At 45.0% G+C, this 15,363-nt stretch overlaps 1 non-coding gene across 1 annotated transcript; it reads left to right on the top strand.

The window, feature by feature from the left end:
- Positions 1-14,507: 14,507 nt before the first annotated feature.
- Positions 14,508-14,645, top strand: LOC119948974. The gene has a single exon (XR_005457073.1). It is a non-coding gene; the product is annotated as a small nucleolar RNA SNORA7 (small nucleolar RNA).
- Positions 14,646-15,363: the final 718 nt, after the last annotated feature.

The following is a 15,363-nucleotide window of genomic DNA, read 5'->3' as shown; positions in this document are numbered from 1 at the left end:
CATTGCTATTATTATTATTATTAAATTTTGTGCTTTTAAACCTCAATTATCTCTGCAGTTAGCCAAATTGAGATGTTCTGAACAAAATGCAGAAGCATAAAATCACAAGGCAGAGTTCCTTCCAGGTCTCCCAGTTAGCACAGCTTAGTGAACTGGGGAGCAGGTTTGAATTTGAGATGCAGATTTGGGATAGTTTCTTTAGCTGCAGGAAATCAAGTTTATGGATATATGTTTATTCAATTGCACATTCAATTATTTCTTTTAAGGACTGGATATATTTTCATGTCTGTCTCTCCCAGTAAAGTGTAAGCTCCTTGTGGGCAGAGAATGTGTCACTTGGTTGCTTTGTACTGCTCAAGTGCTTAGTGCATTGCATTACACCCAGTATCCATGCATACATAAATGCTATTACTGCTGCTTCTAGTAATAATCAATCCCCATGAATGTTTGGTGCCAATTCAACCCAATGCAGACTCTAGTCAAAAACAGATATTTCTGCTGGAAAAATTATCTCAAAACATGCACTTGCAGACTTGTCCATTCGTTCATTCATTCAATTGTATTTATTGAGTGCTTACCTTGTGCAGAGCACTGTCCTAAGTGCTTGGGAAGTACAAATTGGCAATATAGAGAGAGGATCCCTACCCAACAACGGAGCTCACAGTCTAGAAGGGGGAGACGGACAACAAAACGAAACAAGTAGACGGGTGTCAATACCATCCGAATAAATAGAATTATAGCTATATAATTAAACTGTTAAATTGTTAATTCAGTTCAATCAGTTCTAGAAGGAAACAGTAGATTTGATAATGATCATCAGCGTGGCCTTAGAGAAAACACTTGCTCAAAGTTATTAAACTAGCTTGCTGATCGAGTGCCTCACTTAGGGTTAGTTAAAATCCCTCTCTTTAGAAGGGGCCAGATGATAATGTTTAGCATCTTGTGAAGCTCAGTAGAATGAAGAGCCCCACGCAAGTGCAGAATATCATTGAGATGCCCAATCTCTCTAAAGGGATCACTTCACTTTTTCATGTAGCTCTGGCAGAGATGGGAAGCAGTTGCTCCATAACACCACAGAGAGATTTCAAACAGAGAGTGAAGGAGAAAAACTATTATTCATTGAAGTTGCCAGGGTAGAATGGAGGAATTGGCAAGGATGGCTAAGTGGCCACCCTAACTGGTGGACAGCAATTTTAATGAAGCTTCGATTAGCGAGGTTCAGTGGAAAGAGCCCGGGCTTTGGAGTCAGAGGTCAGGGGTTCAAATCCCGGCTCCACCAATTGTCAGCTGTGTGACTTTGGGCGAGTACCTTAACTTCTCTGTGCCTCAGTTACCTCATCTGTAAAATGGGGATTAAGACTGTGAGCCCCCCGTGGGACAACCTGATCACCTTGTAAAGTCCCCAGTGCTTAGAACAGTGCTTTGCACATAGTAAGTGCTTAATAAATGCCATTATTATTATTATTATTATTACTACCACAGAGGGCAGGGCAGAGAGCACATCAGATTGACAAGGAATTTACAAGATGGCATTATTTTGATCCCTGCTCTCAATGAAAGGTTTGTACTCTTCCCTGTCAGATTTCCATTCTGCTTTGGGAATGGTGTCCTCAGCCTGATTTTGGTCCTTGTGCATCTCTTCCTCTCCCACCCCACCCACCACAACCCTCCCTCTCTACCCCTCATCCCCTGCCCAGGGCCGTTGGAAACTGAGATAAGGCTGGAACCCAATTACTGACTTTTCTTGATTCCTGGCCAATAGTGGTTCTTCTGTGAGGAAACAAGGAGAAGCCAAAGATGGGGAAACGGTTATTGGTTAGATACAAATCACAAAAATAAACTAATAATAATTATGGTTTTTGTTAAGCACTTACTATGTGCCAAGCACTGTTCTAAGTGCTGGGGTAGATTCACGGTAATTAGGTTGGCCCACATGGGGCTCACAGTCTTAATCTCCATTTTACAGATGAGATAACTGGGGCACAGAGAAGTTAAGTGGCTTGCCCAAAGCCACACAGCAGACAAGTGGCGGAGGCGGGATTAGAACCCACATCCTCTGACTCCCAAGCCCATGCTCTTTCCATTTAGCCATGCTGCTTCTCCTTTCATTCATTCATTCATTCATTCAATCATATTTATTGAGCGCTTACTGTGTGCAGAGCACTGTACTAGGCGCTTGGGAAGGACAAGTCGGCAACATATAGAGACAGTCCCTACCCAACAACGGGCTCACAGTCTAGAAGAGACAACAAAACAAAACATGGAGACAGGTGTCAGAATCGTCAGAACAAATAGAATTAAAGCTAAACCTAGCCAAACTTCGGGCTAGGTTTAGATGGGAGAGCGGGGAACAAGATTGGAGATTTCTGACCATTTGCTGCTCAAATGGACAGGGCAATTGGGCAGCCAATAGAGAGGAGAATCGACTACTTAATATTAACTTGAAATTCTAAAGTGAAAAATTTAGAAATATTATATTGGCTGACCTCAGGGTTGTAGGGAAAACAAGCATAAAAACGAACATCGCAAAATGTGACTTTAGGAACTCAACCTTTCTGTGCCTCAGTTACGACATCTATAAAATGGGGTTTAAGACTGTGAGCCTCATGTGGGTCATGGACTGTGTCCAACCTGAGTAGCTCGTATCTGCCCCAGCACTTAGTACGGTGCCCGGCACATAGTAGGCGCTTAAAAAGGAATATTTCATTTCAAGAATGTCATAATTTTCAAAACTATAGTAAAAATAAACACTGTGATTGCGATCAACTGCGGTATTAAAAAGAATAAGTTATGGGGGAAAAGGCTTAATTACCATGAAAAAGGACAGTGAACCAGTCACTTCATCGTTCAGGGGTCCTAGCAACGTGAAGATAGAGAGAAGCAGTACAGAAACAGCAGGGCCTAGTGTCAAGAGTTTGGGCTTGGGAGTCAGAGGCGAAGGGCAGAATTAAAGCAGACAAGGATGAATCAGGAAGGCCAAAGTCAGCCTGATATCTAGATTTCCGCCAGCGGCACTCCACGGCTTGTGCACGTGAACGAAGGAAGCGCGCTGTGGAGGTGATCCAGAGCCATGGGCTAGTGGTAAAAGTGGGTCGTTGGAGGAGGAACCAAGAGTGATGATCGGGCATCACTGGAGACCGAGAGATGCCAACTTCCTGCTCAACTGCCAGGGAGAAGTCATGGATTCCTACTGACGACGCGGGGATGGTTTCCACCAGTGGGATTATCTTCAGGAGGGCCAGGGAGAGCTGACTGTGTTAGCTCGTGAACAGGTGTGTTAAACCCCTATGCATGTAAGCATAGAGTTGGTAGACATGCATAGAGATGGTAGATGTGCAGGTAGGGACCGTCTCTATATGTTGCCAATTTGGACTTCCCAAGCGCTTAGTACAGTACTCTGCACACAGTAAGTGCTCAATAAATATGATTGAATGAATATGTATATATGTTTGTACATATTTATTACTCTATTTTACTTGCACATATTTATTCTATTTATTTTATTTTGTTCATATGTTTTGTTTTGTTGTCTGTCTCCCCCTTCTAGACTGTGAGCCCGCCGTTGGGTAGGGACCGTCTCTATATGTTGCCAACTTGGACTTCCCAAGAGCTTAGTACAGTGCTCTGCACACAGTAAGTGCTCAATAAATACGATTGAATGAATGAATGAATATGTATATATGTTTGTACATATTACTCTATTTTACTTGTACATATTTATTCTATTTATTTTATTTTGTTCATATGTTTTGTTTTGTTGTCTGTCTCCCCCTTCTAGACTGTGAGCCTGCTGTTGGGTAGGGACCGTTTCTAGATGTTGCCAACTTGGACTTCCCAAGTGCTTAGTACAGTGCTCTGCACACAGTAAGTGCTCAATAAATACAATTGAATGAATGAATGAATATGTATATATGTTTGTACATATTTATTACTCTATTTTACTTGCACATATTTATTCTATTTATTTTATTTTGTTCATATGTTTTGTTTTGTTGTCCGTCTCCCCCTTCTAGACTGTGAGCCCGCTGTTGGGTAGGGAACGTCTCTATATGTTGCCAACTTGTACTTCCCAAGCGCTTAGTACAGTGCCCTGCACACAGTAAGTGCTCAATAAATACCATTGAATGAATGAATTAATAATAATAATTTTGGTATTTGTTAAGCGCTTACTATGTGCCAAGCACCATTCTAAGTGTTGGGGGAGATACAAGGTGATCAGGTTATCCCTCATGGGGCTCACAGTCTTGATCCCCATTTAACAGATGAGGTCACCAAGGCACAAAGAAGCCCAAAGTCACACAGCTGATAAGTGGTGGAGTCGGTATTATTCATTCATTCATTCAATCACATTTATTGAGCGCTTACTGTGTGCAGAGCACTGTACTAAGCGCTTGGGAAGTACAAGTTGGCAACAAATAGTGACAGTCCCTACCCAACAGTGGGCTCACAGTCTAGAAGGGGGAGACAGACAACAAAACAAGACGTATTAACAAAATAAAATAAATAGAATAAATATGTATAAATAGAGTAATAAATATGTACAAACATATATACAGGTGCTGTATTAGAACCTATGGCCTCTGGCTCCCAAGCCCATGCTCTTTCCACTGAGCCACACTGCATAGTCGAGAGACCACGGGCTTGAGAGTCAGAAGGCGGTAGGTTTTAATCATAGCTCTCCCACTTGTCTGACCTCGGGCAAGTCACTTCACTTCTCTGTGCCTCAGTTACCTCATCTGTAAAATAGGGAGTGAGACTGTGAGCCCCATGTGGGACAGGGACTGTGTCCAACCCAATTTGCTTGTATCCACCCCAGCACTTAGTACAGTATATGGCACACAGTAACTACTTAACAAATACTATTATTATTATTATTATTATTATTATTATTATTATTATTATTAAGCAGCCCACATTCAGTACCTCCTGTCCGAGGCTTTGCTTTACCACGTCCTGTTTCCTCTGCCCTCTTTGCTTTCAGTCTCCCAGTTTCAGCCCTCCCCAAAACAAGTTGTTCGTGGATCCTGCTGTCATTGATCCTCCTCGTGTGACCCACCAAGGGCAGGTGAGGTGAGCATAGTTTCAGTGCTGGGAAACTAATCTTATTAGAACTTCATTGTTTGTGATCTGATGTTGAATGTAGCCAGAAATGACAAAGGTGGAACCGCTCGAAGAGTCGGATATGGTGTTTGTGTTGGATCCTAATCTCACAGTAAGTTTGGACAACACTAAAGTTTTGTTTTGGTCTGGTACCTGATATCACAGTACTACCAGATTCTGTTTGACAATTTCCCAAAGGATGTGCTGGCCTTTTTACATTTTGTTTTATATTTCATTGTCCATCATCATGTACCCCCTAGGCAACAAAATTCTCCGGTAGCATTTAACTCTGGGTGGTCAGTATACATTTTTGGCTTCGTGTTTGGCTGCCCTGGCGCGAGTGAAACCATCACCTCTGGTTTCATTAGACTTATCCCCTAGATTGTAAGCTTGTTATGGGCAGGGAACATGCCTGCTAATTCTGTTGCATTGTACTCTCCCAAGTACAGTGCTCCGCACTTAGTAAGTGCTTAATAAATACCATTGATTGATTAATTGTTTCTCATCAGCCCCTATCCCTTGCCAGATTCAGTGAAGTAGTTTTTAATAAGATCTACTAATGATACCAAATGCTTCCTTGAGGTCTATGAAAACTGTGCAAAGGTCCTGGTGCTTGCCCTTGAACTAAGAGAAGCAGTGTGGCTCAGTGGAAAGAGCCCGGGCTTGGGAGTCAAAGGTCATGGCTTCTAATACCGGCTCCCCCACATGTCTGCTGTGTGACCTTGGGCAAGTCACTTCACTTCTCTGTGCCTCAGTGACCTCATCTGTAAAATGGGGATTAAAACTGCGAGCCCCATGTGGGACAACCTGACTACCTTGTATCCCCCCAGCTTTGCACATAGTAAGCACTTAACAAATGCTATTATTATTAGTAGTAGTAGTTATAGTATTGAACTAACTTTTCCTCTACTTGATGGGGCATAAAAGATCATGTCCACGGTGCCTCTCCGGGGTCCAAAGCCAAGTTGTCATTCAGCGAACGTTCAGTCTACAGTATTCATTAGGAGCTGATAGAGAACTATTCTGGCCAAGATCTTGCTGGCAACGGAGATCAATGAGATGTTTCAGTAATTGCCACAATCAACTGATCGATCATAGTTATTAAATGTGGGCAAATCAGGGAGGTAAGGCCGGAGGGGCCAAGGTGATTGAGTGCTTTAAAGCCGATGGAAAGGAGTTTCTGTCTGAGGCTATGTGGTTGGGCAACCACATGATGATATTGTGCCTCTCTTCATGACAACAGTAATGGAGTATCTTTGAGATCCTGTTGAACTTCCTGGGTTCCATCTGCGGAGGGTGAGCTTGGGATAAGTGCAAAAAGCACGGCATCCCCTCCACGCTTGTAAGTCATCAGGTCCGGGTGCCTTTCCTTTTTTAGGGCTCTGACTGCTGTGTTGACTTCCCTGATAGTTGGGATAAAACACCGTATCTTTGCACATTGGAAGGTCCCGTGTGTTTTTCTGGGCCTCGTCTTCCATATTAGAAGACGGGTTTGGGAGAACATTGACATGTTCTTGCCATCTCCTCTGGAGTCCCTCCTTGTCTGTGTTAGGACTGAAGCCGTAGAGAATATCTTTAATGAAGTGCAGAGGGTTTTGGTTTCCACAAAATCTGTGTAGCCTGGATCTCTTGTTCTTTGGCCTCCCGTCACCTTCTGTGTGCGTTCCCTGATATGATTTGAATGTCATGACACAGGTTTCTGAAAGCCTCACTCCTGTCTGAGTTCATCATCATCATCAATGGAATTTATTGAGCGCTCACTAATTGCAGAGCACTGTACTAAGCACTTGGGAGAGTAAAGCCCACTGTTGGGTAGGGACCATCTCTATATGTTGCCAACTTGTACTTCCCAAGCGCTTAGTACAGTGCTCTGCACACAGTAAGCGCTCAATAAATACGATTGAATGAATGAATGGATGAATGAAAGTACAACAGAGTTGGCAGACATGTTCCCTGCCCACAAAATTAAAATGACCCAGGCAGCAGAATGAAGTAAGGACTGGAGTAGGGAGAGGCAGGAGGCTGGGAGGACAGCAAGGAAAGTGGTGTGTAATCAAGGTAGAATGGGATAATAATAATAATAATAATGGCATTTATTAAGCACTTACTACATGCAAAGCACTGTTCTAAGCGCTGGGGAGGTTACAAGGTGATCAGGTTGTCACCCACGGGGGGCTCACAGTCTTAATCCCCATTTTACAGATGAGGTAACTGAGGCACAGAGAAGTTAAGTGACTTGCCCAAGGTCACACAGCTGACAATTGGCAGAGCCGGTGTTTGAACCCATGACCTCTGACTCCAAAGCCCGGGCTCTTTCCACTGAGCCACACTGCTTCTCAGTGTTTGGATAAGCACTGTAGCAGTGGTTGAAGAGGAAAGGTCAGATTTTATTCACCCCACCTTCAGCCCCACAAGACTTATGTAGCTATGCTTAATTTATTTTAATGTCTGTGTCCACTGTAGACCCTAAGCTCCTGTGGACAGGGAATGTGTTTACGAACTCTGTCATATTGTACTCTCCCAAGTGCTTAGTACAGCGCTCTTTGCACACTGTAAGCGCTCAATAAATATCACCAATAGATTGACTGAGGCCATTTTTTGATGCAGCAGTTCTAAGGACAGCATGAGCTTGGAGAGAGAGATTATGGGCCGCCCAACATTCTGCTCTATGGATGGCTGCTAAATTCATAAATCTTTGCAGTCCCTCCGCCTCACTATGATGTAATCAATAAGATGCCACTGTTTAGATTGTGAAAGCATCCAAGACGTTTCCGCTTGGCTTAGCAGGTGAGTGATTCAGCTCCATCCTGAAGGGACGAATCTAGCAGCCGCCCACTGGTATCTGCCCAGCGATCTGTCCTGTTCAATATCTTTATTGTTGATCTGGATGAAGGAATCGAGAGCATACTCGTCAGATCTTTAGATGGCACTAAACTGGTTGGGGTTCTCAACTATTCAGAAGATAAGAATAAAATTTAAAGAGACCTAGACAAATTGGAAAAATGATCCTATAAACCAGTATGAAATTCAGTAAGTTCAGCAATACACGTACAGGACAGGAAAGGATTGGCTTGGAGTACGTTCGGCAGAGAAAACGTTGTGTGTGTGTGGGGGGGGGGGGGGGTCAGAGTTGACCAGAATTTGAAAGAGTCAGTAATGTAATGCTGTTATGAAGAAAGTCAGCCTTGTCCTAGCACGCATCAACAAGAAATGCAACATGCAAGAGTCAGGAAGTAGTCTTTGCATCACAGCCTATTGACCACCCTTTAATGAAGTCCTTTTACAGATTTAATAATAATAATAATAATAATAATAATAATGGCATTTGTTAAGCACTTACTATGTGCAAAGCACCGTTCTAAGCGCTGGGGAGGATACGAGGTAATCAGGTTGTCCCAGGTGGGGCTCACAGTCTTCATCCCCATTTTACAGAAGAGGTAACTGAGGCCCAGAGAAGCTAAGTGACTTGCCCAAAGCCACACAGCTGACAATTGGCGGAGCCGGGGTCTGAACCCTTGACCTCTGACTTCCAACCCTGTGCTCTTTCCACTGAGCCACGCTGCTAGAACCACCTGTGTGCCAAGCACTTTGGGGAGTATCATATAATTAGTCGACATGATCCCTGTCCTCAAGGAGCTTGCAATCTTGCAGAGGAGACGGTCGCTGAAATCGATTACGGATAGAAGTAATCCGATATAAAGATAGAAACCAAAGGGTTGCAGGGTGTTGTGAATACTTAAGTGCATAGGTGAAAGGAAAGAACTTCCTGGCTAGGAGAACGATAACTCCGGATGAGGCTACTAAGGGAGATTGTGTAATGTCCATCCTTGGAGATCTTTAAAGAATTGACACCCCTCCCACTGCCAAAATTGCAACTGCAGAAAGGAAGGGGGTGAGGGAGAGAAAATCTCATAGGGACTGTCTCTATATGTTGCCAATTTGTACTTCCCAAGCGCTTAGTACAGTGCTCTGCACATAGTAAGCGCTCAATAAATACGATTGATGATGATGATGACTACCCGAGATGGTTTAGTCATTCACCCATCATGAGGAAGGAGGCAGTGGGATGGAAGAGATACTATCTCCAGGGCCTTTCTACTCATTCAATTCTTCATCTACTCCATAACTTCCTTTGGCAACCCATTCCAACTTTTTAACAATTCCCATTAAACTCAATACCTGTTCTCCCGCCTACTTAGAATGTGATTTTAATTAGAATTGTTAAAAAGTTGGAATGGGGCTTCACATGGGGATTCAATACCTGTTCTCCCGCCTACTTAGAACGTGAATCCCCATGTGAGACCTGATGATCACGTATCTACCCCAGCGCTTAATACGGTACTTGGCCCATAGTAAACGCTTAACAAATACCACAATTATTATTCTCATCATTGTTATTATTACCTCATCAGGAATCGAAGCCTCTTGAAGTTTGGGTTTTGAATTGGAGACTGAGACTCGAAGTTTGCTTGTTACCCCCCGGGGTGATGAGACTTTGCCTTTGAGACAAAACAGTTGTTAAAAGGGAGAACAGAAAGATTTTAGGGTATCTTCCAGAAATCTTGCTGCTACTGTTATGCATTTATTGGCCAAGTGTTTACACTTAGTTCCTTTTGCCACCTGAATACCTGGGAGGTAGGGCAGAGTTACTGTAATTATTGCAAGGAGACGACCCCTGAAGTGAAGATAGCTGGAAACAGGCCTGTTTCTCCAACACCCGCCTAAGGAAATGGGAGTGATCAAAATGTCCTTGTTTTGCTAATATTTTTAATGGTATTTGTTAAGCGCTTACTATGCACTAGACACTACGAAGCACTGGGGTAGATACAAGCTAATCAGGTTGGACACGGTCCACGTCCCTCATGGGGCTTGCAGTTTTAATCTTGGAGAAGCAGTCTTAGAGAAGCAGTGTGGCTCAGTGGAAAGAGCCCGGGCTTTGGAGTCAGAGGTCATGGGTTCAAATCCCAGCTCCACCAATTGTCAGCTGTGTGACTTTGGGCAAGTCACTTCACTTCTCTGGGCCTCAGTGACCTCATCTGTAAAATGGGGATGAAGACTGTGAGCCCCCCCGTGGGACAACCTGATCACCTTGAAACCTCCCCAGCACTTAGAACAGTGCTTTGCACATAGTAAGCGCTTAACAAATGCCATCATTATTATTATTATTACTTAACTTCTCTGTGCCTCAGTTGCCTCATCTGTAAAATGGGGATGAAGACTGTGAACCCCCCGTGGGACAACCTGATCACCTTGAAACCTCCCCAGCGCTTAGAACAGTGCTTTGCAAATAGTAAGTGCTTAACAAATGCCATCATTATTATTATTACTTAACTTCTCTGTGCCTCAGTTGCCTCATCTGTAAAATGGGGATGAAGAATGTGAGCCCCCCGTGGGACAACCTGATCACCTTGAAACCTCCCCAGTGCTTAGAACAGTGCTTTGCACCTAGTAAGCACTTAACAAATGCCATTATTATTATTATTATTATTATTATTATTATTACTTAACTTCTCTGTGCCTCAGTTGCCTCATCTGTAAAATGGGGATGAAGACTGTAAGCCCCCCATGGGACCACCTGATCACCTTGTAACCTCCCCAGCACTTAGAACAGTGCTTTGCAGCGCTTAAGAAATGCCATTATTATTATTAATCCCCATTTTGCAGGTAAGGAAACTTAGGTACAGAGAAGTGAAGTGGCTTGCCAAGGTGGCACAGCAGACAGGTGGCGGAGCCGGGATTAGAACCCAGGTCCTCTGACTCCCAGACACATCTTCTATCCACTCAGCCCCATTGCTTCCCTATGTTCACCAACTCGGCCCATTTCTTCCCCTGAGCTTGGAACCTCCCGTCTGTATTTTTCTTAATGCTATTAACAGCCCTGTTTTTGGTCCAGGGGACAGAGTCTTCCTCTGGGAATCAGAAGACCTGGTTACGCCTAGCAGCATCCGGCTGCGGGTCACCTCTGCCCGGAGCGTGGGATGCCCGGTCTGCCTGCACCAAGTGAGGAGCCGTGGGCTGGGTGAGGGTCCCGTCGAACCCTCGAGGGGCTGGCAGTTAGGACGCTTACGCCACATGCGTGTAACACGTAAAGGAATTCCTCCCAGGTGGGAGGCGTTCGTGGGTGGGGGCCAAGTGTATCGCCACACACGAATAACGCATAAGTATATTCCTCCCGATAGGGAAGCTCCAATATAATTAAATAATCACATTCCTCCCGAAAAGGAAGTTCATTCATTCATTCATTCAATCGTATTTATTGAGCGCTTACTGTGTGCATTCATTCACTCAATCATATTTATTGAGCGCTTACTGTGTGCAGAGCGCTGGACTAAGCGCTTGGGAAGTACAGGTTCTAATCCCAGCTCTACCACTTGTCTGTTGGATGACCTTCGGCAAGTCACTTCATTTCTCTGCGCCTCCGCTACCTCATCTGTAAAATTGGGGATTAAGACTGTGAGCCCCAGGTGGGACATGGATTGTGTCCGACCTGACTAGCCTGTATCTTACAACAGTGCCCAACACATAGTAAGTGAAGTAAGAGAAGCAGCGTGGCTCAGTGGAAAGAGCCCGGGCTTTGGAGTCGGAGGTCATGGGTTCAAATCTTGGCTCCGCCAACTGTCAGCTGTGTGACTTTGGGCAAGTCACTTCACTTCTCTGGGCCTCAGTTACCTCATCTGTAAATCGGGGATTAAGACTATGAGCCCCCCACGGGACAACCTGATCACCTTGTAACCTTCCCAGCACTAATTCACCACGTCCAAATGAAATAATTCTATCCATCCTGAAAGGGAAGTTCAATTCGCCAAGCAGAATGAAGTTTGTATAAACTCAGCCTTTCCATCCCCAATCTCTCACTCTTGCCCAAACCCATCCCCGGGTGACGGATGACAGTGTGTTAATCAATCAATCAATCAATTGTATTTACTGAGTGCTTACTGTGTGCAGAGAACTGTACTAAGGCCACCCATGCACTTCGCAGTGTGTCGCACCCTGGCCTATCTACTTACCTCTTACACTCCGCGCCCCGATGGGAAGATGATTGGCAGAGATGAGAGAACGCGGCTGCACTTTGCAAGCCACTAGCACTAGAATCAATTCCTCTGCTTGAGTTCTTGGCCCTGGATTCTCAGGAATTAAGGCTCATCAGTCGTTTATGATAGGAGAATCTATCACGATGACATAAGCGGAACACAGAGCGGATACATTAGGGTTTGGGTGAGACTTCCACTCAACCTCCTCCAATTTATTTCTCTCTCTTACTCAGGAAATAGCCTTGCTATTAGGAAAGTAACACAGTGTGTAGACACACAAGTATGAGTATACTACTCCCCTTTTTATAGGATGCCTCATGGTTCCTGATGATAGTTCTTCGGGCTTTGTTAAAGGATGGATAAGACTAATTCTCCCTCCCCCGATTCTCACCTTTCTCTCCTTATTTCTCCCTCTCCCCCTCTCTTTCCTCTTCTCTCTCCAGTTCTTTTCCTCCATTCATTCATTCATTCATTCAATCGTATTTATTGAGTGCTTACTGTGTGCAGAGCACTGTACTAAGCGCTTGGGAAGTACAAGTTGGCAACATATAGTGACGGTCCCTACCCAACAACGGGCTCACAGTCTAGAAGGGGGAGACAGACAACAAAACAAAACATGCGGACAGGTGTCAAGTCGTCAGAACAAATAGAATTAAAGCTAAATGCAGTTCTCTCTCTCCTCTCCACCGTTCCCCCCTCTCTCACTCTCTACCTCTCCCCTTCTCTCTCTACCTTTCTTTTCCCCATGGCAAAGCAACGTGCCGATTCCTCTGCCTGCTGTTTCTTTGCTGAACTAAATAATAGTACCCTGTAGTGGAGACCCGACTCAAATTTCTTTCTTTATTGTTCACATCTTATCAGGCTCATAATATCGTCCCCTGCCAGTCTTAAGAAATAAATAAATTGCTGTCTTTCAGAGGCAGTGAATTCTCTGAGAACCAACACCTGATTATAGTTTATTAATAGGGCGATGCGGGCCCAAGAAAAAGGAACTGACACAAACTTGTCATTTAACTGGTTTCACTCCAGATGTCACTTACCATATCAGTTCCTGCAGAACATGAGTAATGCATTCCGGCTCCATTTGGCGCTGAAGGTTAAGACAGGAAGTTCTTTGCATTTTAACTTGGGGTCCTCTGAATAAAACTGACTTTTTCCATAATGCCTCAGAGCTAAAATACGTTGGGATTTTTTTTTACTTTTTAGAAGTCTTTACTGAGGCAGGGAAAATTGAGGCAAAATGAAAAGCGGTGTGCCTAATGGAAAGAGCACAGGCTTGGCGGTCAGAAAATCTGTGTTCTAACCTTGGGAAAGTTACTAAGGTTCACTGAGCCTCAGTTTCCTCATCTATAAAATAATAATAATAATGGTATTTGTTAAGCACTTACTATGTGCCAAGCACTGTTCTAAACACTGGGGTAGATGCAAGGTCATCAGGTTGTCCCACGTGGGGCTCGCAGTCTTAATCCCCATTTTACAGATGAGGTAACTGAGGCACAGAGAAGTGAAGTGACTTGCCCAAGGTCACACAGCATACAACACCCGTTCCCCCTCCTTCTTAGATGGGAGCCCCATGTGGGACAGGGACTGTGTCCAATTTAATTATTCCATATATGCCATAGTGTTTGGCACATCGTAAAGGCTAAACACCATTATTATTATTATTCAATCGTATTTATTGAGTGCTTCCTGTGTGCAGAGCACTGTACTAAGCGCTTGGGAAGTACATTATTATTACATTTGCAGCTGCAACTGTCATTCTAGTTAGCTCACTCCTGGAAACAAGGAAAGAAACTTAGAAGTTCCTGGGAGAGGAAGCCATCCAATTATGAGGTTGGCAAACTAGCCAAGGGGTTGGCAAATTTGGGAGCAGCAGGGAGGTCAAGTGCAGGGTTGGCGGATGGGTGGCAAGGGGGGGCTTACTGTGGTGAAAAACTGCTCCTACTCCAGTTTCTGCTTCCCTCCCTCCCTCGTGTCTCCAAAAAGCAGCCAATCCTGTGGGAGCCTCCAGGCAGGGTGGGAATTCCCTCCCTAGGCGGAATGAGGCAAGGATTCCCTGCTCCTAAAAGTACTGGTTGGGCAGTCAGAGTACCACGGATCTGACCCAATCCAGGCTGATCCACATGGCCCCAAATTCCCCTAGAGTCCCCAAAACAGGGGAATGGGTCTGTGGCTTCCTGGGGGGGATAGGGTGGGTCTGCGTCATCCTGTTCTTCTCAGCAAAGGGTGCCAGGGAGGCTACCTGTTGCAGACTCCTCCCCTCCTTCTTTCCTCTTCTGCCCTCCTTCTTTCCACGACCAGAAGCGATGGGTAGTATTAAGGCCGGCATCATCTGCAGATGGTAATTACAATCCTAATAATTACGGCACTTGTTAAGCCCTCTCAGGGTCGCACCTGGAGAGTTTCCAGTCCTCTACCAGTCTCGACTACGGGAGGGAGAGTCAAGCAGAGGCCTACCCACTCCATTCCTAGCTTGGCCGGTGGCTAGCGAGTGGGAGGCGATGTGCTACAAGTCAAAACTCGCCTGTGCTGGGCATAGGAGAGAATCGAGGGTGGAAACTCAAGTCTACTGCATGGACGGAGGCAATGGTAAACCACTTCCGTATTTTTACCAAGAAAAACTCTATGGATACGCTACCGGAATGATTGCAGATGGAAGTGGGGCATCCTGGAAGAGATGCATCCCTGGCGTCGCTCTGGGTCCGAGACTACTTGACAGCGTAAGACAAGACTTGTTAAGTGCTTACTTTGTGCAGAGTGCTGTTCTAAGCGCTGCGGTAGATACAAGTTAATCAGGTCGGACACAGTCCCAGTCCCATGTGGGGCTCACACTCTTAATCCCCATTTGATTAAGACACTCCTTGTCTTCCCTCCCAAACCCTGCCCTCTCCCTGACTTTCCCATCTCTGTTGACAGCACTACCATCCTTCCCATCTCACAACCCCGCAACCTTGGTGTCATCCTCGACTCCGCTCTCTCGTTCACCCCTCACATCCAAGCCGTCACCAAAACCTGCCGGTCTCAGCTCCACAACATTGCCAAGATCCGCCCTTTCCTCTCCATCCACACCACTACCCTTCTCATTCAAGCTCTCATCCTATCCCGTCTGGACTACTGTATCAGCCTTCTCTCTGATCTCCCATCCTCGTGTCTCTCCCCACTTCAATCCAGACTTCATGCTGCTGCCCGGATTGTCTTTGTCCAGAAACGCTCTGGGCATGTTACTCCCCTC

This window comes from Tachyglossus aculeatus, chromosome X3 (assembly GCF_015852505.1).
Source record: "Tachyglossus aculeatus isolate mTacAcu1 chromosome X3, mTacAcu1.pri, whole genome shotgun sequence".
NCBI lineage: Eukaryota > Metazoa > Chordata > Mammalia > Monotremata > Tachyglossidae > Tachyglossus > Tachyglossus aculeatus.
The sequence above is the reverse complement of the archived record's forward strand: the minus strand, read 5'-3'. Positions and strand labels throughout refer to the sequence as shown.